Source organism: Mauremys reevesii, linkage group 2 (assembly GCF_016161935.1).
Source record: "Mauremys reevesii isolate NIE-2019 linkage group 2, ASM1616193v1, whole genome shotgun sequence".
In the NCBI taxonomy this organism is placed as follows: Eukaryota; Metazoa; Chordata; order Testudines; family Geoemydidae; genus Mauremys; species Mauremys reevesii.
Window position 1 is genome coordinate 99,829,873 of NC_052624.1, and position 24,155 is coordinate 99,854,027.

The 24,155-nt window shown below is 40.9% G+C and overlaps 1 long non-coding RNA gene across 1 annotated transcript; it reads left to right on the forward strand.

The window, feature by feature from the left end:
* The first annotated feature begins 6,870 nt into the window (after positions 1 to 6,870).
* On the forward strand, positions 6,871 to 12,203 carry LOC120398445. The gene is made up of 3 exons (XR_005594419.1): positions 6,871 to 6,973; positions 10,598 to 10,658; positions 12,022 to 12,203. It is a non-coding gene; the product is annotated as an uncharacterized LOC120398445 (long non-coding RNA).
* Positions 12,204 to 24,155: the final 11,952 nt, after the last annotated feature.

Consider the following 24,155-nt stretch of genomic DNA (forward strand, 5'->3'; position numbering starts at 1 on the left):
ACTTCCATGGGAATCCTAAAGACTGTACTGCTCTCATGAGTTCTCAGTCCTCCAAGTCTCTTCCCTTTGCACAAGTGGAAGAGATGATCAGGGCCATAGCTACTGGACCATTTTATTTTATTTTATTTTATTTTATTTTTTTGAAGCTTATGGACTTGAGACAACCTCCTCCTTCACACTGAACAAACTATGTGCTGGTACATAAGCAAATCTGGCAAACTGTGACTGAGGACTATGTGGACTAGGCACAGGATATTCCTCATGATTCCTGTCTGAGATGGAGCTCTGTTCCTTTTTCTCTTCCCCACTCCTATTTCACCTGCAGTTGCCACTGTTCTAAGGCACTTCATTGATGGCTCTGTTCCTCTCATAAGATCATCATCCTCTACTCTTCCTTCATGAGAACATTCTCACAGCTTCTTTAACATCTTCCTTATTTTATGTAACTGTCTTGTCCAGTGCCTTGTCTTATGAATGTATGTGTTTATGATGTGATATATGCTTTAGGTTCTGTTATGGTTCAAGGAGCTTAAAATGCATTGAGAATGTGGGGTTAGAGAGGTGCACTGGAAGTCTGGTGGTGCAATGCTGCTAGTGATGGGAGCTAAATATATTTTGCCTTTGCAGTTCAAGAGAAGTCATACCGAGCCAGACTTTTAGCTGGTGTCAGTTACTATAGCTCCAATGAAAGCAATTTGGCCTAATGTATGTGAAGCTGACTAATGGTACATATATAGTAGCCAGATATACGGCCATACAATTCATAAGGGATAGGCCTTACCACCCCATAATTTTTCATACAACTGCTTATTGTCCATTATGCTGACCGATTGATGTTCCCTAGGTGAATGCTGCATGTCCTTGGAAAGATTGCAGCAGCAACCATCTCTGTGTAGGTAACATTTGTGATTGAATGTTTTCCTCCTCAATTCTCCTTCCATTACTGATTCTAATTGATGGATCATTAATTTCTCTTTGTGACATTATAATATCCTGGCTGGGACTTCAGATTCTAAGAAAAGTAGTTCCCTAAACAAATGGTCCAAAATGAAAACTCTATCTGTAAGTAGGTGGCAAATAAAATAGACATTTCTCTTTTTCATATCTGCTCATTTTAGTACCTGATGCAATAAAAATAGACCCAGGCTGAGCTTCAGTAATCTTGTGTGTATTGGGAGACCAGGATAATTTTTCTGCATTGTTTCAGCCTATTAATTATTAGCAAGGAGGTGTGAGATAGGACTAAGGAAACAGCTCACGAGAATTTGGTTTGCCTTTGAGCACTGTTTGGCTGAACATGAAATTCATTTTATAAGGCTTGCTGGGCAAAGCTTGTCTCTTTGTATCACCGTCTTTGCTGAATGTTTTGCTTTCTCATGCTATTTTTGTTTCTTTGCTCTCATTTAATGCCATCCTGCTGCCTTACCTAGTGACACAAGCTAACAACATGGCAAAAGAACTTTCTTGTCTAATTTCCATCAAACTGAATTAGGATTCAGGTTACAAATATGTAAACAGGCTTGGGGGAGAGGGGAGCAGGGCTTTTAGCACTCAAAACAGGGTCTAAATAATCAGATATGATTATTAATTAGTGGTGGGCTACAAATGTAGCATGAATGTTTGAGTACATTTCACATCATCAGCGGTTAAGGGTTGTTTCCATTTCAATGGGTTTTCTTCTTATTTAACATTCAGATAAGACAAGCAGAGAGTTTCTTAAATGAGAAATTGAAATACCAAAGGGCTGCTTCACCAGAACACAGTTCAGTGAAAAGAGAACTTATCTCTGAAAATTGGATGCAACAGGAGCTTACCATAAAGGAATAATTAGATGTATTGTTATGATGATTAAACCAATATGTGCCTTGTTGAGTACATTTTTCATATTTCAGAGATTCTATTTGAAAAGACAGATAATGTTGTCCAAAATTAATCCATGGTGCAATTCTATTGACTTCAGCGACATTACACTGGGATTGAATTTGCCATAACTATAGCTGAACTTAGGGCCAATATTTTCAAATTTTGATGCCTAATGTTAGGCTCCTAAATCCATATTTAAGCACCTAAATAAATGGTGTGATTTTCAGAAGTGCTGACACCCTACTGCTCTTATTTACTTCAGTGGGGAACTCTGGAGACCTCTTTTTCCTCTCTTTTTACTAATGTTATGCTAATCACATCGTATCTAATAAACAGATTAAATTTTCTCCCCTAAAACCCAAAATTAAATGAAAAAGGAAATATATTGCATAAATAACAAGACTTAGTCACTTTTAATTGGCATTGTACTTTTCAGTAGCATAGCCCTGATTAATTCTTGCCTAACGTTTCTTTCCCACTTGTGAAGAAGCTGTGTGAGAGCCTGAATTGAGACCAAGATGAAGTGAAAAGTTTTTTCCTGTCCTTGCTTTTAAAAGAAAATAACCCAATCTTTCTAAATTATAATTTGGCTGCAGGCCAGTTAGTTAATCCAAATATAAAATATATTTAAGATAGCTGTATGTAGCATACTTAAAGAACTTTTTTTTTTTAAAACCCATCTTATTCAGATGCACTGATCACACCAGGTCTTTGCTCTGGATAGGACACTAAAACCACTGTAGGGGTGAAACAGTGGATTGCTTTTAAAAAAGCAAGAAGTAGAGCGTTGTTTAGAAAGGTCTGTGTATTTTTGAAAGCACTTTGATCTCTGAAAAATGTTCCTAGAAAAAAAAATATGATCAAAAGTCTCTTTTTAAAGAGATGTTGACAGGAGTGCCCCACTTTTTTTATAATAACTACTGCACTGACAGACTTAAACATTTGCAGAACACTAGCTGAACCATCTCTCAGTAGAACAGAGCTGTCACATGTTAACAACAACATATCGTTATGAAGAAAAATGCAATTTTCACCACAACTGTAACTATCTCCACCAAGATTTGCCATTGGAAGCCTAAATTTTTGTGAAACACTCCCACTGGTACTTTACCCTAGCCTTTCCAAAGAAACTGAACAACATGTATTACAGTGAAGAAGATGAGCAAGATTTGGCCAGGACAATATATACATTTAAGTCAAATATTGGCTAGAAATCACAGTAAATACAGGCTGGGTTAAATATTTCACAGTATAGTTTCCAGTGCCAATAGAAAACCGCTTTGCTATGCTGCCTTAAGGTACTTTCCATTTGAAACATGGTGTCCACACAGTTCTGCAGTCATTGGAATGAGCTGTGCAGCATTCTGGGAAGATTCTGATGGTGCAATATTCCACTGCTCAGATCTATGCCTGTGATTTTTCTTGTATGGCACCAACAGATTTTGGGACTTGAGATCAAACTAAAAAAGCCTGTGAACACTTTCCTAGCATGCCAAAATGCATCTATATGTTGCAAGTGCTATTTCTGATCTGCTGTCAGGCATCATGGAGGACGTGCTACTGAACTCCATGGTCATGACGGTCTTTAATACAAACTGCACATATATTGGCAGTTGTGCAGCCAGATGGGCTCAGCTTGGCTGCTTCATAGGGATTTGGATGTCTTAGTGACAAGGCTTCAGGGACGGGAGGAAGATGAAATCAAGCAGTTACTTCTGCAGGGCGTTTATCTGAGTAGTGCCAAGTCTTGGGCTTGGTCACCTAGCAGTGACTGGTGGGACATAGCGATGCAGAACTGGGATGAGCAGCAGTGGTGGCAGAATTTCAAGATGCTGATGATAGCTTTCCTAGAGATCTACGCAGAGCTCACCCTGGAGCTGCAGTGTCAGCACACCAAGATGTGAGTTCCCCTCAGCATGGAAAAGTGTGTGGCCATCACCATATGGAAGTTTCCTGCACCCAATAGCTAGTACTCAGTAGCTAACCTGTTTGGTACTGGCAGATTAACTCTCGAGGCTGTCATTGTGGAGGTTTGTGATGCTGTTATGGGGGTGCAGCAGTGCTGGGTCATAAAGCTTGGCAATGCACAGGAAATTGATGCTTTTGCATGGATGAGGTTCCTGAACTGTATAGGGGCTATTGATGGGACATGCGTGCCTATTCTTTCCCCTACCCTGCAACCCAAGCCAAAGATTTTAACAACTGGAAGGGAAATTTCTCCATTGCCCTGAAAGACCTGAATGATCACTGTGACAGGTTCACCAATGTTAAGGTGGGGTGGTCTAGAAAGGACAATGATGTCAGGATCTTTAGAAACTCAGGTCTGTTTGCTTGAATGAGCAAGGGATTTTTTTCTCTCCAGGCCACTATGGATGTTAATGGAGTTAAGATTCCAGCTATTGTTCTAGGAAACTGAGCTTACCTCTGCTACCCTGGCTTATGAAGCCTTTTAATGACATTTGCACAGGAGGAAAAAACGTGGTTTGATTATACTGAGTAGCTGCAGAATGGCAGTGGAGTGTGTGTTTGGAAGGCTGAAGGGAAGGTGGTGGTGCCTCATGACAAGGCTGGGTATTTCTCAGCATAAGATGACTTGTGTGATAGGTACTTGCTTTGGTATGCACGTCATCTGTGAGAGCAAGGGGGAGTGCCTGGATGGTGGGCAGAAGCAGGAAGTGGAGAGCCTTTCCAAATGTCATGAGCAGCCAGAGAGGGTGCCTCTGAAAAATGCCCCAACTGGTCAGGTAAATAAGGTCTGGGATGCATTATGTGCTGCCTTTGAGGCCTGTTGTGGGCAATGTGTGCTGTAACCATTGAAATGAGTGATGTGATTGTGTATTGATTATATTAGGAATTGATACAATGAAGGGAAGTTATGCTATTGATGGCTTGAGCTGCACTTCAATGAAATTTTCAGCCCAGCTGTATCACAAAAGATGTATTAGTTAAATAACACAGGTAACACATTAGACTACTTGGTTTAAAAAAAAGTTTACCAAGTGTGTAGTGGGAATTTAAGACCAATGGTCCTGTGGCATGCCCAGATTAAGGGGTGCTCACAAGCTCCTGTAGGTGATGCACTTGAGAATGTTCTTCTTCTCCCACTCCAGGGGGGATGGATTGATTGTGGGAGAGGCCTGTAATTAGGTTGATTGAAATGAGGGTCCCAGTATGCTGTGTTCTCCATAATTTGCAGGAAAGTAAGCAGGAAGCAGTTCAGGAAGAGGTGTGGGTTATGGAGGCAGCATGTGTGACCCAATGGTTTTGGGGTTTGATGCTGCAAGGAAATAGAAATGTATAGCTTTAATTCACCAGTGTGGATACCATTTGGAGTACTCTGAGGGGAAGAGGGTTAAAAGCCAAGCAGGAGGAGAGACTCCTAGCTCTGTCCAGCATGGTGGCAGAGAAACCATATGTGGGAAAAGAGGTGTTTAAAACCCCTATGCCATTATATTGTAATACAATTGCATAATACTTACTGGTAGAGCTTTCATCCACAGCATTTTCAGGGTGGCTGCCTGCATGATGTTCTTGTGTAATCTCTAAATCTGTTATGCCACACAGTTCTTGGGTCCCCAGAAAAATATCCTCTTGGTTGGACACCATAGTGTACACAGGTCAGGGGAGCTTTCCTTGGGGTCCTGGGTGAATGCTGTGTTGGCTGGGGTGCTTTGTGGAAAACTATTCACCACATCATTTTTTGGTGTGGTGGTGACATCATTTTGCCTCCAGCATTTGTAATAGTGTTAAGTATATTAAAAAGTGTTTTTAATTTATAAGGGGAGGGAGCACACTCAGATTTGCTATGTGAAAGGGGTCACCAGTACAAAAGTTTGAGAACCACTGAATTAACCCCTCTGGAGCCTTGGGGAATGCAGGGGAGGGGGCGGGGTCTCCCTTGGTAGGGTTGGGAAGGATATTGCTCTTCTCATGTGATCCCTCCCCCATGGAAAAGATAACACCTTGGCTCTTTGTATTAAATAGCTGTCTGCAAGCCTCAAACTGCTGAATGAGCTTTAGGGTAGGGAAGGCTGTGCCTCCCAAACAGCCTGGCCCTGCCCTCTATCTGACTCCCACCCACTTCTTGCCCCCCGACTGCCCCCTCAGAATCCCCAATCCATCCTGCTCCTTGTCCCCCTGACACCCTCTCCCCAACCACCACCCCGGGACCCCACCAACCCCCCCTTACCCTGACCCCCCGCTGAGTCCTGACAGACCCCCAAATGCCCCTGTTCCAGTCTCCTGACTGCCCCTCCCGAACCACTGCCCCATCCCTGTGCCCTGACTGTCCCCGGGACTCCTTCCCTTATCCAACCCCCCCGGCCCCGGCCCACTGCCATTCTGCGTACCCCCGTCTCCCGGAGCCTCAGCGCGCCGCGTCCAGGAGCAGCCCTGGACCGCGCTGCAGGGCGTGGCTCCAGTGGGGCCCTGGAGCTCTCAGCCCCGCCCCCTTACCACGTGGCTCCGGGCGGGGCGGAGCTCAGGCCCTGTGAGAGTCACGCCACTTTAGCTTTGTCTAGGGCTGCTCCTGTACACAGCGCACTGAGGCTCCTGGGGATGGGGGAAGGCAGAGGGAGGTCCGGGGCCAGAGCATTCTCTTGGGGGCCTCTGCGGGGCCCAGGGCCTGGGACAAATTGACCCACTTGCCCCCCGTCCCCGCTCTGGGCAGCCCTGCAGCAGTTTCCTATTCTGTAATGGAAACTGTTGTATAGAAAAATTATACAATATTTCAACTATTAATGTGTGAGTTTAACAGCAACCAATGCAATTAATATCTGTAGAGCACCATCTATGAGCTAAGAATTGTTAGGTGTATCTCAGGCTCCAACAGAAATTGGGGGCCCCCATTGTGCTAGGAGAGTACGAACACATTATTAGAAACAGTTCTTGCTTTGAAGGGTTTAAAGGCTTACAGTCTAAAGAGATAAAACAGACCAAGGGTGAGAGAAAGGAAGTAGTAATAACCTCATGTTACAGATGGGGAGCTGTGGCACAGAGGGATTAAATGACTTTCCCAACGGCCTAGAAGAAGTGCATGGCAGAACTATGGGAACTAAACCCATGTTTCTTGAGACCCCGTCCAATACCTTAAACACAAGACCACTCTGAGGTATTCTTACAAACAAGTTTTGTCATTTTTCTATCTCCTGTCAAATGTTTTCTTATACTATTATTTATAATACCTTTCTTAGTTAACTGTTTTAAGAAATGCAGCTATGATATTAAAAATAACAAAAACAGACATTTTGCTGTCACATGGAATTGTCAGGCATGTTCCTTGAGAGATTCATTACTCTATTATGCATTCTAGCAATCTGCCATAAATCTGTAGAGTGCTTCAACATAATCTTTTATTACTATTGCTAAGCACAAAACATTATTCTATCACCTCTTGGTGGCACTTTAGTCTACTTATTTGATCTCCTAGCAGTTTAAGATAGCTTTCTTTTAGGCAGTTTCCAGCAAAGAGTAGAGAAAGAGAAAATGCCAGCTAAAACCAATCAGATTTACTTTTGCCATAACTACATCATTAGCAAGCATGTAATAATTTAGAAAGATAGTGGAGTAAGGAAGAGATAGTGACTGTATCTGAGAAGAGTATGCAGGTTAACTATTCCTTGCAATATGATGGGCTTCAGATATATAAAAGTGTTCTTTTAATTAAAATCAAGTTCAAATTTGGAAGTATTTTCTATTTTGAATAGTAACTGCTATAAAATAAGCCAGATGCATATTGTATATGCTAATGGAATTAAAATTGCCCTAGTAAGTCAATTTGGATTTATTTTCATATTTTGTCATGTAAAAAGCTCTCAGGATCATGTTATTCATATAACAAATATTAGCATTTTCTCCAAAGAGCACAAGAACTGTGCTCCTAGGACACTGTTGAGTTGCCAAACTGCCCAGCCTGAGATTGCTAGAATCCACTGTGCCCTAAACTGCAAATTGGGAGGGGCATTTTTCAGGCACTAAAGTCCTTTCTATTTTTAGTCCTCTTAAGCTCTTTAACCTGGTACTGCTTTACTTCCAACCAATAAAATAAGCCTGACTGACATGACCAACTTTCATTTGAGGGGAAAAAAACAAATTCCTGATAATCTGAAAAATCACTGCAATAGGTGGAGATTACTGTAGCAAATGTAGTTTGAAAGAGAAAGGAGTTTGCAGTATGATCAATTTGAGGAAGTTGTTCAGCCTTCTGTTGCTGAATCTTCTCCTAAATCAATTGGAAGAGAGAGGCACAAGGGTAATAAAATTAACTCTTACCTTGTCAGGCAGCCTAAACAACATCCCTTGGGAAATAACTCCATTTATTGATTGGGGGCTATCATTGCTAAATATACAGTGTAAGATCCAGGGCAAGAAGTAGGAAAGGCAGAAAAAAACACTGAGATAAATAATCATCAGTTAAATAATAATAATTAATAATTTTCTACACTTTGGTAGCCCTTGTCATCTCAATATCTGAAAGCATTTTTTTTTAAATTGCATAATTAAGGTTCTGCTGGCCATTTGAGGTAGGTAGGTAATTGCAGTTCCTTTGTTATCTTTACAGTTGAAGGTTTCTAACAGAGCTTGTTAAATATTTTTAATTTTTTTCCCCAAGGCTAGGAGGCACCACTGGGATCATCTAGGTCAAACCTCCTATATAACTTTGGCCAAAGAACTTCCCCATTTTTTTTTCACTACAGCAGATCTTTCAGAGGAAAAAAATCCACTCTTGCTTTTTAAAATTGGCCAGGGATGGAGAATTCCCCACAACCCTTGTTCCAATGGTTAATTACCCTCCCTGTTAAAAATTTACATCTTATTTCCAGTCTAAATTTGTCTAGCTCCAACTTACAGCCACTGGAGCTTGTTCTCCCTTTGTCTGCTAGATGGAAGAGTGCATTATTAAATACTTGTCCCTATGGTGGTACTTAGAGACTGTGATCAAGCTGCCCCTTAACCTTCTCTTTGTTAAACTTGAGTTTTTTGAGTCTCACTATAAGGCATGTTCCAAACCTTTAGTCATTCTTCTGGCTCTTCTCCAAACCCTCTCCTATTTATCAACATCCTTCTTGGATTATGAAAACCAGAACTGGATACAGTATTCTAGCAGCAGTAGCACCAGTTTGAAATACACATGTAATATAACCGCCCTACTCCTACTATAGATTCCCCTGTTTATGTAACCAGGGATCACCATTCAATCATGATTCTCTGTTTAGTTATATTTCGAGACCTATTGTTTGCCATGTTACACTTTGTAGTTTTTTAATCAAAATATCCTGTGGTAATAAGTCAAATGTCTTACAGAAATCTATTACATCAACACTGTTCCCTTTAGCAACCAAACCTGTAATCTTGTTTAAAAAAAAAAAAAAGTTTGACTGGATCTATTTTCCACAAACCTCTGTTGATGAGCATTAATTATATTATCATCCCTTAATTATTTATTCATTGGATCTTTCATATCAGCCATTCCATTATCTTGTCTGGGTTCAATGTCAGGCTGACAAACCTATAATTGCCTAGGTCATTTACCCTTTTTAAATAGTGGCAAAATGTTTGCTTTCTTCCAGTCTTCTGGAACTTCCCCGGTGTTCCAAGAGTTACTGAATATCAACATTAATTGTTCAGCGAGCTCCTCAGCCAGTTTTTTAAACTCTTGGGTGCAAGTTTTCCAGACCTGCTCATTTAAAATGTATCTAATTTTAGTAACTGCTGTTTAACATCATCCTGAGTTACTATTGGAATGGAGTCAAGTATCAGAGGAGTAACTGTGTTAATCTGTATCCACAAGAACAACGAGGAGTCCGGTGGCACCTTAAAGAGTAACAGTCTTTAAGGTGCCACCGGACTATCTACTGTTTTTATTGGAAAGGAAAGTGTTTCATCATCATCATCATCATATGTTACACCATCTCTTTTTCCCATATGCAGAACAGAAATATTTATTGAACACTTCCAACTTTTCTGCTTTATTATTCACAATTCTAACATTTCCAACTAGTAATAGACTAATACCATTGTTAGGCTTCTTTATGTTCTAATATACTTTAAAACCCCTTCTTATTGGCCTTATCTCTGCTATCCATAGATTTCTCCTTGTGTCCTTCAGCTTCCCTATCAATTTGCTTTCACTTCCCCTCTAAATTAGTGGGGAGAGGGAGGTTAACCAGTACAACCTTCTTTCTTGATTCTAGTTTTTTAGGCATCCAGTAAACTCTTCTCAAAAGAATTTCCAATTATTATTCATATTTTTTCTGTTTAAATTCTACCTCCCAGCTGATTTGGCTCATACTTGTTTCCCACCTAATGAAAATGGTCCTTTTAAAATATTAGTATGTATATTACAGGTTTGATCTTTGTTCAGTTTTCACATAAAAAGTATGATCAAGTCATGATCACTTGCACTTAAGCTATCATTAATATTTAGTTCTGTGATAAATTTCATTTTATCTGGCAACATGAGTTCTAAAACAGAATTTTCCATGTTGGATGCCCACTTCTTGAATTAGGAAATTGTCAACTCTAATATTTAGAAATTCAGAGGGTGTTTCTAATGCTAGCAGCATGAGACCTCCAGCCTATGTCACTCAGACTGAAGACTCCCCATGATCATGAAGCTTTTTTTCTTACACATTATAGATATGTGCTTAAGGAACCAGTCATCCTGTTCCCTAGTGTGATTTGGCGCTCTGCAGCAGACATCAACTAATACCTTGTCTTTTGCTTTTTCTGTTAGGACATTGATCCATAAACATTCAAGATCATTTTCTTCTCAGTTGTCAGTGACTTGGAAGCAGGTAATGCCATCTTTGACATAGAGCTCCGCTCCTCCTCCTCCTCTTGTGCCTACTCAATCCTTCCTAAATAGATTAAACCATAGATCTAACATTCCAGTCATGCGAATCATCCCACCAGGGTTCAGTAATACCAACTAGTTTGAATTTATGCTAATCAATTAGCAATTCCAGTTCCACTTGTTTGTTACCCAGGCACCTAGCACTGGTTTACAGGCAGTTAAGTAATGTATTTTCTTCATGTCCTTTGGTTTCTTGATTAACTTTGTTCTCAAATCTCGATTTTGTGTTAAATGAGTGCTCACATCTTCCCTCTTTTTACCTTTCCCTTTTGATATTTGTTTCATGTTTCTGACTACCCTAGCCAGCCAGTTTCTGAACAGATTGTTTCCCCATTTACTGAAATGGAGGCCATCCAAACTGTACATCCCCCTCTCTCCAAAGAAGGTGAACCAATGTTCCACAAAACCAAAACTTCCATATACACTATTTACCTAACTAGTGGCTCACGTCCAGAATCTTTTGTTCTGACAAGATCACTTGGTTATTCCTTTTCTTCAGTAACATTCTGAGTTAGACTGTAATATGTGAAATATCCTACAATGTAAGGTTATTAATGCCAATATGCACCATCACCAGTGGATCCTTGCCCATCAGCTTCAGAATCCCAATCATTCTTTGAGTGATATCAAATTTGGAAAAAAAAAACCAAAACAAAACAGGAAAAACTTTGACAGATTCCCCTCCCCCAAGTTTTTGTTACATTTTGCAAAGTTGGATAAAATTTTGAATAAAAACCAAGCAAAAAAGACCCCAAACAAACAAGGAAAAAATCTCCAAAAGCATTGTGTTCCCCTTCTTTTACTAAAGTATCTAGAAACATGTTTATTGGAATTCCAGAATAAAGGTCTAAGTGCTTTTTGGAGAAATGGAATTTAAAGTGTGATGGATTTCTAGAATAGAGCTGGGAGAAATGTTTCAGCTCAGTCTCTTCCCCCCCCCCCCCCAAGAAGTGTAGGTTTGTATCAACTGAAACATTTCACAAATTCATGTAGAATCACTGAATTGTTCTGGTTTAAAAAAATCTGAAAACAATTGAAATTTTGTTTTGACATTTTTCTAAATGAAACCTTTTGGTTTTTCAGTATGAAATGACTTATCAGTTGGATATGCACTTCAACTGTATTAACAATAAGTAAAAGGAGAAAAAAGCTCAAAAATTAAATGGATTTTTTCAGATAAAATGAAGGATTTTGTTCTATTTCAAACAATTTTTTCTACCTTTCAGTTCACCAAAACATTTAAAAAAAAAAAATTGGGATCAACCTGAAATGACTTGTGTTTTTTTTGTTTTTTCTTTGTACAGCTACTGAAGTGAAATCAATTATTTGTGCAGCTCTGTTCTAAAGGTATGGAGGAGATTGAAAATACATGTGCAAAATACACACACGCTACTGGATAACATTAGAAAAGTAAAGTCTTAAGTATTAAAAATACATCCATCCCCAAAGTATACACACTCTTGTCAGCTAGATTGTGAAACACTGTTAAAGCACGAAGTCATTAAAGATTTTACAAAGTAGTACAGCGGCAACTGTTTTCACAGAACACAGATATTACCATTTTCCCTCTCTTTCTTATAGGAAAATAGCAATACTAATTCTAATTTTGCTTATTTATTAGTACTGAATATTGCATCGTTGTGCTACACACACAACAAAAAAAAACAGTTCTGACCCAAAGAGCTTACAAGCAAATTCCCTGCTAGTGTAATTTCATTGACTTCACTGGCACTACACCAGCACAGAATTTGCCTCAATAAGCTACTATTGAACTTTTCTGTTTTTCATATTCCATAGCAGATTCTATCCAATCACCACAGAAATTTTACATCTTAATTACATCATTTATTATCTGATAAGTCCCAATTTGGTGCTATACAAGACTCACAGGTAGGCGCAGTCTTTGCTCTGCTTAGATAATGATCAAACAGTAAGACAACAATTGGATAAAAATATGGTGTGAAGTCTAGAGGTCTGAAACAACATTTTTGGTGGTGGTTTAAATTGAGAGGGGGATAGGGCTTCATGGATTAAATGAATGTTTGGGGTCCTACAACAGGCTGGCACAGGCTTCATTTCAGATTTGCTAATCTAATTTATTCCATCATTTCAAATGTACCACAGCTATAACAGGAGTGTTTTTCTCTTCTATGCTTTTCAGCTCAAAACAATTCAGTGTGACAGCTGTCATTTAAAAACTGTTCTGCCACATCTCTCAATTTGCCAGTTCTCTTGCGATGTAGTACTCCTGGGGGAATTCTGTGCCAAAAACTTAAGTTCTGCACTAAAAAATTAAAAATTCTGTGCACGGTATTTTAAAATTCTGCATATTTTAGTTGTCAAAATAATGTACTATAATCACACCAGTTTCAATTACTTTGGTAATTTATTGAAACTACAATACAACGAATGGAGAATGAGAGTGGGGAGTATTGAAGGAAATCTCCAAAGTCTCTTTTTATCTAATAGTAATGTGGCTAGGTTTGACGCTTTATTTCTAGATATTGGTCACCAAATATATGTAGCTGTATGTTCAGTTTTACATGATAGGCAACTGAAGAGCAAGTGGGGGCTGCGGAATCAAACTCACAATTTTTTATTGGCTACTGGCTATCTCAGAAAGGTCAGTAGTAAACCATTCATGGAGCATATTTCAATAGGAAAATTTTTCAGTAAAAAAATTTAGACCAGTTCTAAAGCACCATAAGCATTTATAAGGCCATACTGTCATTTAGAATAAGGATCCTTTACACCAAACTAGCAACGTAAAGGAGCCTTAAAACTTATGATCCTGGGGGAATTCACTAAGAATCGGAACTATTCAGCGACAACAATGGGATCTACTAAGCAGGCAGGCTGCTACATTATGCTCTGCCTGAAGGGACAGAGCCTTCCACACCCCTACCTCCAAACACCCTGAAGTCCTGCCCCTCCACCCCAGGTGCACTGAATAATGAGCCAGAGGGACAGAGTCTCTCTCCTTCTCTCGCTCGCATCCCCTTCCCCGTGCTGATTTATGTCTCCACTGGCTGCTCTTGGCTGCTGGGAAGGAGCGAGTGACCACTCTTGCAGCTTTCCTTTTCTTCTCCTCAGACATCATTTTTCTGTGGTGAAGCAAAGAAATCTGCAGATAACATGAATTCTGCACTGGTGCAGAATTCCCCCAGGAGTAATGTAGAGAATGGGATATAAATAGGAATACATAATGTATATTATTGATGAACCACAAATCAAATAATTAAATAGGGTTTTCTAAAATAAAAATGTTGCTCAATATGCTAATTAAAAATTCTGAAGAAATGCTGCTTAATATAAAATAAGTTGGCTCATTTTTAAAGGTATGGAATAAGCCTAAATTCTCCCTTTGTATCAACATCCAGAGTGTTTTATCACACCTGATTAGCATGTCCATTTTCAGTGAAAAGAAAGTTTATAAAGTATACACTGTTTAATAGAGGTGTTACATAAATCAAATCCAGTCTGGCTATTTCTAACAATTGACCCTGAGTGAACCTATCTAGATTTGCTTGGATAGTGAACAATGAAAACAGATGCAGCTCAGATAGACCCCCCACCCCGTTCCAGAAAGTACTTAAGTGCATGTAATTTTAAGCATGTGACCACTCCTACTGAAGTCAATGGAACTATTTACTTTCTTACTCATGTGTATAAGTTCTTTTCAGAATCAGGGCCATAGACCCCTTATCACCTATTGCTATTCCTACACATCTGACCTGTTAGCTTTGAGCTTTGATAGATGAATCAATGTTTAAACCAGCTGGCCTCTCCCAGTTTGTCTCAATATCTTCATTTTTAAACTCTGAGGGGAAAATGAGAAAATAAAAATGAAACATTGTATAGGAGTTTCTCAGTGAGTTGAAGTAACAATTTGGAAAATCATGATGAAAGTGAAACCAAGCTTCCAGAAACTTATCTAAAAACCACAGAAAGTGTTAACTGGAAGACTTCATATTACTGAATATCAATCCAGCCACAAATACTAAGAGCATAATGGTAGATTGTACAACACAGAAGAGTTAAGAGGTGAATTCTCTAAAGGCCGGTAAGATCCCTGTCGCCAAGGAAAAGTAATGACAGAGAACTAGCAGTGCACTACTGTTGAGAGGTTGTAGATTTTAAGGATTTAATGGATCATTAGAGCCTAGGTTCCAATTGTGCTCCCATGCATTTTTTTTTACATCTTTCTGCCTCTCACATTTGGTAAGACTTGCATCCTGATGAAGACAGGATTATCAGGGAGCCCACCTCTGTAATTTAGGTGGGTGGCCAAGTGATTGTAAGGATGGTAGTGAATGTTAAAAGCATTGTGCATTCAGGGTTTTCCTTTTAACCCTCCCATATCACAGGGAGTCCTTCCAGCTGAGTTTGAGACAGCTGTGAGTAGTTTGGGTCCATGGCTAGAGGAATACCCTTAAAGACTATTCTGATCTATAAGTAGCTTGATTCCAGTTCTGAGAGGACAGAGGTCCAACATCACAAAATCTACAGCTACATTTATTTTGGATCAGAATACATGTTCAGATATGCCTGCTAGAGGAAACATGATATTTGAAGGGAAAATGTATTCACAGAAAGAAAAATTAATACCATCAAACTTGCCTAAGAATTGAGTATGCTACCAGCACATAACAATACTGCTAGGCAACTGAACACAGGAGACATTAACTGTACATTACTTTATTCTTACCAAAGGTCTTTAGTGATGATGATTAAGAAGTCAAAACAGGCTTTCAACTAATCAACTGAACAAAAGCTTTAATGAATATGTTTCGTGACCACTGTGGTGCATTATTAATCTGAGTCATAACTGATACTCTATTAATAGAAAATGACATTTAATTCTCAGTCAAAGCTATCTTTGCCAGACATAGCAGATTATTTACAGGCTGATGTGATATATCAACAGCTATGTCTGGAAAACTTATTGACTGATTTCAAATTAAAATAAAACTTAGCATAGAGCTTGGTCAGTGATTTGGATTGCACAAAAACCAGCAGATGATATCCTGGTGTTCATGATATTCTTTGGACAATTAAATCATCTACCTTCTTTACAGCCCTATTGATTTGACTCCTTTGTGGATGTAAGTATCAAATATTGTCCATATTCACATAATTACTCCACGTTAGCAAGGATATCCATAGTACAGTGGTATTATAGGCGGGATTGGTAGTTCCATTTATTATTAGGGTTGACCGACACTTCCCATTGTAAGATCCTGTTTTCTGTTAGTCACAATTCTGACAAAATTATAAGCATCTAGAAAGTGTCTGCCATTGGCTGAATTTTGGGGGAATTTTTTTTAATACAATGAGAGGTGCATCAGTCCTGCAAGTGCAGTGTGTTATTGTCAGCTAGTATCCCTGTACTACGTTATATCAGAAAAAATGAGATGATGGGGAACAGAGGGGTTGGTAGGCATTTAACCCAGGAGGTATAGCTTTTTCCTTTTCTGCAGTTTTTAACAGCTAGGGTGGGATTCTGAAAAGCACTCGGCATTGGCTAACACTGAAAATCCCATCTCCTGTTTGTTCTTAAAATGTTTATCTCAAAATAATGTTTGTTTTTGTATTAATGACATTTAAATTATGAAGGGACTTGAGCGATCTTATATAGAAAAATGAAAAGAAGTGATTATAGCTTGGCTAAACAATGATTGAGGGGACTAAGAGAGGTGAGATAAATCTCGAAAAGTGTTTGCAGTCTGTGTGAACATCCAGGAGACAGATTCTATCACCCTTATGAACACGGGGTTGTAGCTCACCCCAGGAGTACCTTTGTTTACTTCAGTGTGACTGCATGTGAAGTAAGGTGTTGTTCAGCATGAGTGAGGCAACCAGAATCTGGCCCCAGGAAAGGAGAAGATTTCTTAAGGCTGATAAAGGTAAAAGCAGGAGTAATGGGATAAAATCAAGCTAAAGATAATTTAGGTACAATATTAGGAAATATCTCCAAATGAGAAGATGGGGTAGAAGTCCCACTGCTTGAGTCATTTAAAAACTTGGCTGGACAAATGTTTGAGAATATACTTCACGGAAGGGAAATGAATTGCATGGTCTAACAGGTCTTTTCTAGATCTAATTTCTCTGAGTCTCTCATGCTAAGCAAAGAAATTTTAAATTAATCTATTTTTTGCCTTGCAATTATCTGTATTCATTTTACTTATGATAATTTATCTCCATCTATCACAGCTTCCAATTGGAGAATAATATTACTGATGCATGCTCACAAACTCTCTAAGTGGTAGGATTAGCAGTTCTCTGGTTAATATCTTGCAGTTCATTGCTGCAGGATGAATGCATATATTTTTAGTGCTGCAGAGATGAAGTTGAAATGACTGAAAACCTTCCCTCTTTGACCAATTAAGTCAGTTATTTCCAGCATTTCTTTGGTTTATTTTGGAAGGCTCTTACCTGAGATGTAATAATGGGTTTCAATAGAAGTTATTACCACTGTGATACAAATGAAAACACCATACTTTTAAAACAGGACACCAAGTTATTTCTAGTTGAGCAAAATGATCTCTAAAGCTGCTGTGATGGCTGATGCCTGTGTAGAACTCCAGGAATTTGAGAGGGTCCATTTTATAATGGGCATGAATTATTCAACCCCTGGGATTAATCAGGCATACAGCACAGTATGTCACAAAATAGCTTTTCAAACTAAAATGGGTATTACTAGTGAATTTGCCTCTAGGATATGTATTTTCATCAAGATTTATCGTAAAAATCATCTGAATGATCAGACTTGAATCACTACAGCCAAATGTATTTTGTTACAAGTTTGATTTTCATATTCACATAACCAGCCAAATGCCAAGGCAAAAAGCAAGCTGTGTGTCTGAGGTGATGCAAAACAAACCTGCTGATCAAATTTTTGAGGATAGGTTGTTTTGTTTGTCTAACTTTCTTGGTCTTTCTTTAGATGTGTTCTTCCTCCTTTTCCCACCATAGCCATTTTCAGTGCATCACTCAATCCTGTCTGGTTATTGTAAGCCTAATTTTTGACTCCCCATCTTGGAGGCTGGTTAAAGGAACACAGTGTAGCTTGTTAAGAAGAGAGGACAGGGGTGAAAGGAGAAAAGAAGATTGAAGGCAGGCTGATTGGGGGCAACCTTCTAGGCAGATCCTCAGCTGAGCTCTGACAATTTACACCAGCTGAGGACCTGCCCCTTCATGTCTTGTCTTGTCAAAAAAAAGGAGGGGGGAAAGCCTTACGCTAAATTATTATTGTTTTTGACCATAGCACATAGGAGTCCCAGTCATGGACCTGGATCTCCTGATGCTAAGCAGGGGCGGCTCTAGAGCCCAGCAGGGCAAGCACCCGCCTGGGGCGGCCCTTTCCCAGGGGGGCGGCAGGCTGGGCCGGCGGACCTGCCGCAGTCATGCCTGCGGGAGGTCCACCGGAGCCCCGGGACGACCGGACCTGCCGCAGGCATGACTGCGGACGGTTCGCTGGTCCCGCGGCTCGGCTGGACCTCCCGCAGGCATGACAGCGGCAGCTCAACCAGAGCCGCCGGACCAGCGAACCGTCCGCAGCTGCGGAAGGTCCAGCTGAGCCGCGCGACCAGCGGACCCTCCGCAGTCATGCCCGCGGCAGGTCCGCTGCTCCCGCGGCTCGGGGGCGCCTCCCGGGCATGATTGCTTGGGGCGGCCAAATTTGTAGAGCCGCCCCTGATGCTAAGTCATATATACTCAGAGAGCAAAAAGACAGCGCCTTCCCCAAATAGCTTACATTGAGGAGAAAAACAGTAAGGGAGGAAGGGTGAAACTGTGATCACCTTACGTGAAGTCAAATGGATTTCTCCTGTGTGCAAGGTGATTACATTTGGGCCCTAAAAATCTATTCCCACTTGCATTTAACAGGCTGAAGGAAGGTAGGGTGTGTGTGTGTGTGTATGTGAATGTGAATATCATTTCCCAGCACTGGGAGTTGATGCAGCTTCATCATCAGAATAAAGGCTCAGTGAAATATTTTTAAGTAGGTTTATTCATCCCCACCCAGAAATGTATGTAGGACCAGATCTTGGTATGATGGCAATCAGCATTGCTCCCCTCAAGTCCATAGAGTTGCACTGACCTACACCAGCTGCGGATGGCACGCCAAGAAGTTGCTCAACTGACAGCTCTAAATATTGAAGTTCTCTCCCTAAAAGAGGCTTAGCACGGGACTGCTGCAGTACACATTTTGTCTCTGCACTATCCCACCGACGTGCTTCAACCCTGATCTGAACTGAGTATCTCTAGGGATAACAGCTCTGCATGGATGGCACATCCAGTCCTTGGCCTCTTTGCTGATATGACCATCAAGGACACCAGTCATGTGGTGGCTTTTAGGATGTGTCCAACAAAACCACCAAGGCCGATGAAAATTATATAGGACCCAGCTCCAGCCCTCACCTCTGTCTTGCCCACATCTCTCTTCTGCTCCATGGTACATTCACCTGTGATTTCATATGGCCTGGGGAGAGACATCTTTACAGTGCACCCTCTGTAGTCAAGCAATAAAACATTCCCAAACCTTATCCTTTCTTTTCTCATCCCATTTTTTTTACTTCTCCCCCACACCCAGTCATGACTCTCTTCCCCATTGTTCCCCTCCAGTTTTAAGTGTCTTCAATCCGTTGTCCTCCCAAAACCTGTTTATCTCTTTCCCCACTTGAATGTCTCTCTCCTCCGTTGCGCGTTCTCCACGTAGAGACTGATGTCTCTTCACATCCCATTCCACAGTCCTAGATGTTTTCCTCTAGCTAAGTGAGACATTGATGCTACTACTGCTGAAAGTTTGAAGATGAGCAAGCAAGACAACTAGTTCTGGCTTACTCCTGGCATCTGCTCTCAAGTGGGAACAGCTGTCACTGTGGCATATAGTGGGTGGAAGAGGATTTGTGCTGGAAGCCTTCCTGACTCCCTGCAACCCCAATAATATGTGAGGCTTCAGCAGGGTTGCAGGAGCATGATGAGCATACTAAATGAAGAAATATGATGTGAAACGTGAGATACTTGGCAGGAGACTTCCTGATGAAATATGAACCAATGACTTTAGTGAATTTAGGTATTAGTCTATTGAGCCTTACCTGATGTTTATTATTGACTATTATTAATTCAGAACATTTATATAGCAACCTAATGCGTCACTTTACAAGCATACATAACATGTTCCCTTCCTCAGAGACATCCCACATCCAATGTTCCAATTTTTCAAAGTCCCTTGATCACCTTAAAGATGATCAAATAATTAAAGATGTGAAGAGGAGAGGCCGTAAAAGATGGATGTTAAGGATGGATTTGATGGAGAAGGACAATGGTAAATGTGAAGGGCCCAGCATGGTAGAAAGCCATTAGCACTATTAAACCACTCATTATTTATTCATGAAGATCCTTTCAATGGAGTGAAATACCCACCCAGACAGGATAGACAGATTAACTGGATGTATCTGATATGGGCTGATTTCCAGAGCCACACAGGGCAGATAGGTGCTTAACTTCCATTAATGAGTGTTGGGTGCTTAACTGCCCTTTTGTGCCTTTTGGAATATCCTCCATAACAGTTATTAGAGAATGCTCACAATGTTGATATTTATATTATTATAATTAGGCCTGAGCATTGATTGGAATGAACAGGGAAGTTCATGGCTCTGCTGTTGCACATTTTCAGCACTACGCAATTTTACTTTTAGAAAGTTTTGTTCACAACCAATCTAAAAACACTAAAAAAAACCCCAAACATGTTATCAAAGAAGACAAAATAATGAAAAAGGAAGTGTGTGATATGGGGCATTTGTTAGCAACCAGCCTGGTGCCCAAGCCACTTCCAACGATTGGAATGGAATATTGATTATTTTGGTTATTGCCAGGAGTAGCACCTGTAAGGCCTTTGCACTAGCCTTAGCATAACTAAGGCAAAACCAGGAGGGAGGGGTGATCACAAGGAGTGGGCCTGACTGCATCCTCCCTGGTATGCTGGGGTACGTGAAAAACAGGAAGTCGCTCTCTATATATTTGACTTTGGGGTGTGTGTGTGTGTGTGTGAGAGAGAGTCAGGGTTCAAAAGATTGCAAACTCTGCAAAAACACATCTGTATAACTAACAGATTAAAAGTGCTTGCTTACTTGTAATTGTAGCAGTTAGTAACATAAAAGGGATAGAGGGGACTGAGGAATTTGGATTTGTCCTTCTGGATATCTCTTAGATTCCCCAGCAACAGGCAGATAGCAACAGGCAAACCTGGTCGTTTGACCACTCCAGACCTCGGGTAACTATTGCTTGGGGGTGCTCTGTAGCCTATTGTGTTTGTATGTGCTTGAGACTAAACACAGAGACTTTGAGTAAAGGCATTCTGGTGAAAGTGCTGAAGACTAATAAAGTGAAGGCTTTAAATAAAAGCACTTGATTTTGTGTGATTTGTGCCAACCACATAGCAGACAGAGGTGCTGCATCTCCCTTGATTGATTTCCTGACACCACCTCACAGAGAGCTTTGGATTTAGGTGTAACCCTTCTGCCTGTCTGAGTTGGCAGCAACAAGGACCAGGTTCAGTATCCAGGGGTTCCGTTTCAATAACGCAATGCAAAACCGGCTCGAGCCCCCACCCAGTGACCTGGGACAATTACATACCACCTCCTGGGCGCTTCTAAGAGGCAATACTTCCCCTCTTGCAAGCACGGAGATTGAGTGTAGCAAAATCCTTTTAATAAAGGAGGGAAAAAATGCAGCATTATGTTGGGGAAACACCACAAACAGGATTCATAACACAAGCCATGAGCAAAAGACCCACTCACCCCCTAAGTAAGTTTGGCAGTATCCTTTTCCCCTCAGGGTCTTAAGTCCAACACCCCAAAAATGTCTTGAATCCAGCAACCCAAAGATCACCCAAAACCCCAAAAGTCTCTGTCCCTGGTCCGTGCAGCCCCAGAGTTCAAAAGTTTATCTGCAGTTTTACCTCCCAGTCTCGGGGGGAGGGGGGACGCATGCGTAGTGGTGTTAAGGGGCACCTTACATGGTCCAAGGCCGACTGCCCCACCTCTCCATGGGGTTCTGCTGCAGCCTTAACCATGAGCTGCTCCACCAGCCACTCCACCCACTGTCCCGCAAGTCGCTCCAGTCGTCCCACAAACTGCTCTGCTCCACCAGCAGTCCCGCGAGCCACTCCAGCCATCCTGCAAACTGCTCTACTCCACCAGCTGCTCAGTAACATATCTTCAGCCCCCACCCCCCAGAGCACTCAGTGATTTCAGCTCTCCGTAATTTTAGCTCTTTAGTGATTTCAGCTTGTAGTAAGGGAGCCTCAGTGCTAGTGCACCACTGGCCCAAAATCAATTCAGCTCAGCAGCCTGTAATTAGAATCCTAATAGAATTAAAATTAGCTCTGATATTCCACAGTAGAGAGAGGAGAAGGTGCAATAGGTATTTCAGGCCCTCAAAAGAGACAAGCATTATCCCCAGCCTCTCACAATTCACTAGGTTTTGGAACCCATGTCCCTTGTCTAGCAAGTGCTACTTAGTTGATGGAGAGTCCCTCTGTCATAAAACAGTTTCATTGTCCTTGATTCACATAATCAGGGTAACAACACTTTATTCTTCCTGCCCCAATAACAGAGAAACTGGGGATCCCACAGCAGCCAAAGTGACTGTTTGGGCTCATGGTAGGTGGGGTGGGTGTGCCTATGCAAACAAGATCAGCTCCTGAAGTTCTTTTCCACAACTCACCACAATTCACCACCAGATGTCAGGGTAGAGCTCATCCTGACTCTGCTTACATTGGGAACCCAAGGTACCATGTACACCTCATCCCTTCTAGGAATAACGGCCATAACTGTGGCCACTCCCAGAAGCTCTGTAGCTTTCTCCAGGATGATATAAAATCATTGAAGATTGCTGGAGGTGACTTGTATGAAATACAATCCATTTCCCTTGGTTCTGGAAGTGCACAAGGATCTTTAAATGATGTTTTCTTGTTTCCTTAAGGCAAAACTAGACAGTCATGCATATTTATGTGCTGCTTTTCTTGTGAGATGGAGAAAACACTGGGATCAAAGACACTCTTAGGGCATCTTGAGAAAGGCCTTAATTCAGCAGCCCAGCTCCTATTCAGCAAAGCAGGTAGGTACATAACTTTACTGAACAGGGATGGACTTAAGCATAGGCCTAAATGCTTTCCTGAATTGATGCTTCGCATCTAGTGTGTGAGATTAATGTTTCTATATTACCATGCTGAGTTGTCTTTCTTTTTCAACAGGTGTGTATTAGAATGAAAGAAATAGACCCACACAAACACACCGTCACTTGGGAAATTAGAACTCAGTGCCTCTAGACACCACTTTTTTTCATCTTGTATTTATTTCTCCCTCTTCTTTATAAATTGATAAGCCTTAAGTAGGTCAGGTGGCTGAGGAAACCAGCTGCAGCGATCTGTACACTATGATTTACTTAATCAGCTGAACACTGCAAGCCTACTTGAGCAGCCTTGCATGAAGCATTGCAGAGATGAAAAAGGGCATCAGACTAGAAATGAGGTTATCAGAGGTCATACAGGGAGCACTCCAGGGTCTGCAATTAAACCCACTATTCAGTGCTTTGTGTCTCAGCTTTTATAGTTGTCTAGATGTGTTCTACAAAGCCTCTTTATCTGGAGTGTAATTTATGGTCTCTGCTGTGTTTACAACTGTAACCATCCGGAGCTGTGATTCCTACTTCTATTTATGTCAAATGATTCCTCACCAACTTCACTACATTTTCAACTGTTCTAAATATAACCTTGCCCAATTGTACACTGCTTAAGTAAATTCAAAATCATACAGTTCTCCATTCTGCAAAACCATCAGTGACAATTTATGAGCAGACAGCCCTTCTCTTTAAGAATGCTACTATTTATCTGCTACTGCTACAGTAGAGATGATTTGAGTTCAACTGTAACTGTTTGGTTACCTTAAAATACTTATTCTGGTAAACTTTATAAGTTACCAGCTTCACTCAGAACCCGTTGGTAATGAATTAGTCTTTAGCACTGGAGACTTGCAAAAAAACAACAACCCCTTCTTCTGTAGATAGATTAATTTTGAAAGTCTGTATTAATTATCATTATTTGGTGTTGTAGTAGTGCCTAAGAGTCAGAGTGATGGACTAGGCCCCCCTTGTGTTAGAGACTGTTGTCACAGGGTACCACTGGGGTGCCTCCTTGTCGCTCATCTGGAGATTAGCTCTCAACTGATCTGACACCCCTCTATCAGTTACTCACCCCAGGGTCTCTTTCTCTCTCTCTCTCCAGACTCAGGTTACTCCCTCTTTGTGGCATGACCCTCCAGCCAGATTACTGTCACTTTTCCTTTAAGGGGTATCAAAATCCCACTGTATGAACTATTTCATGCAACCTACCAATCCACTGCCCCACCTGTGCCACTTCCCCGGTGGCTGGTAG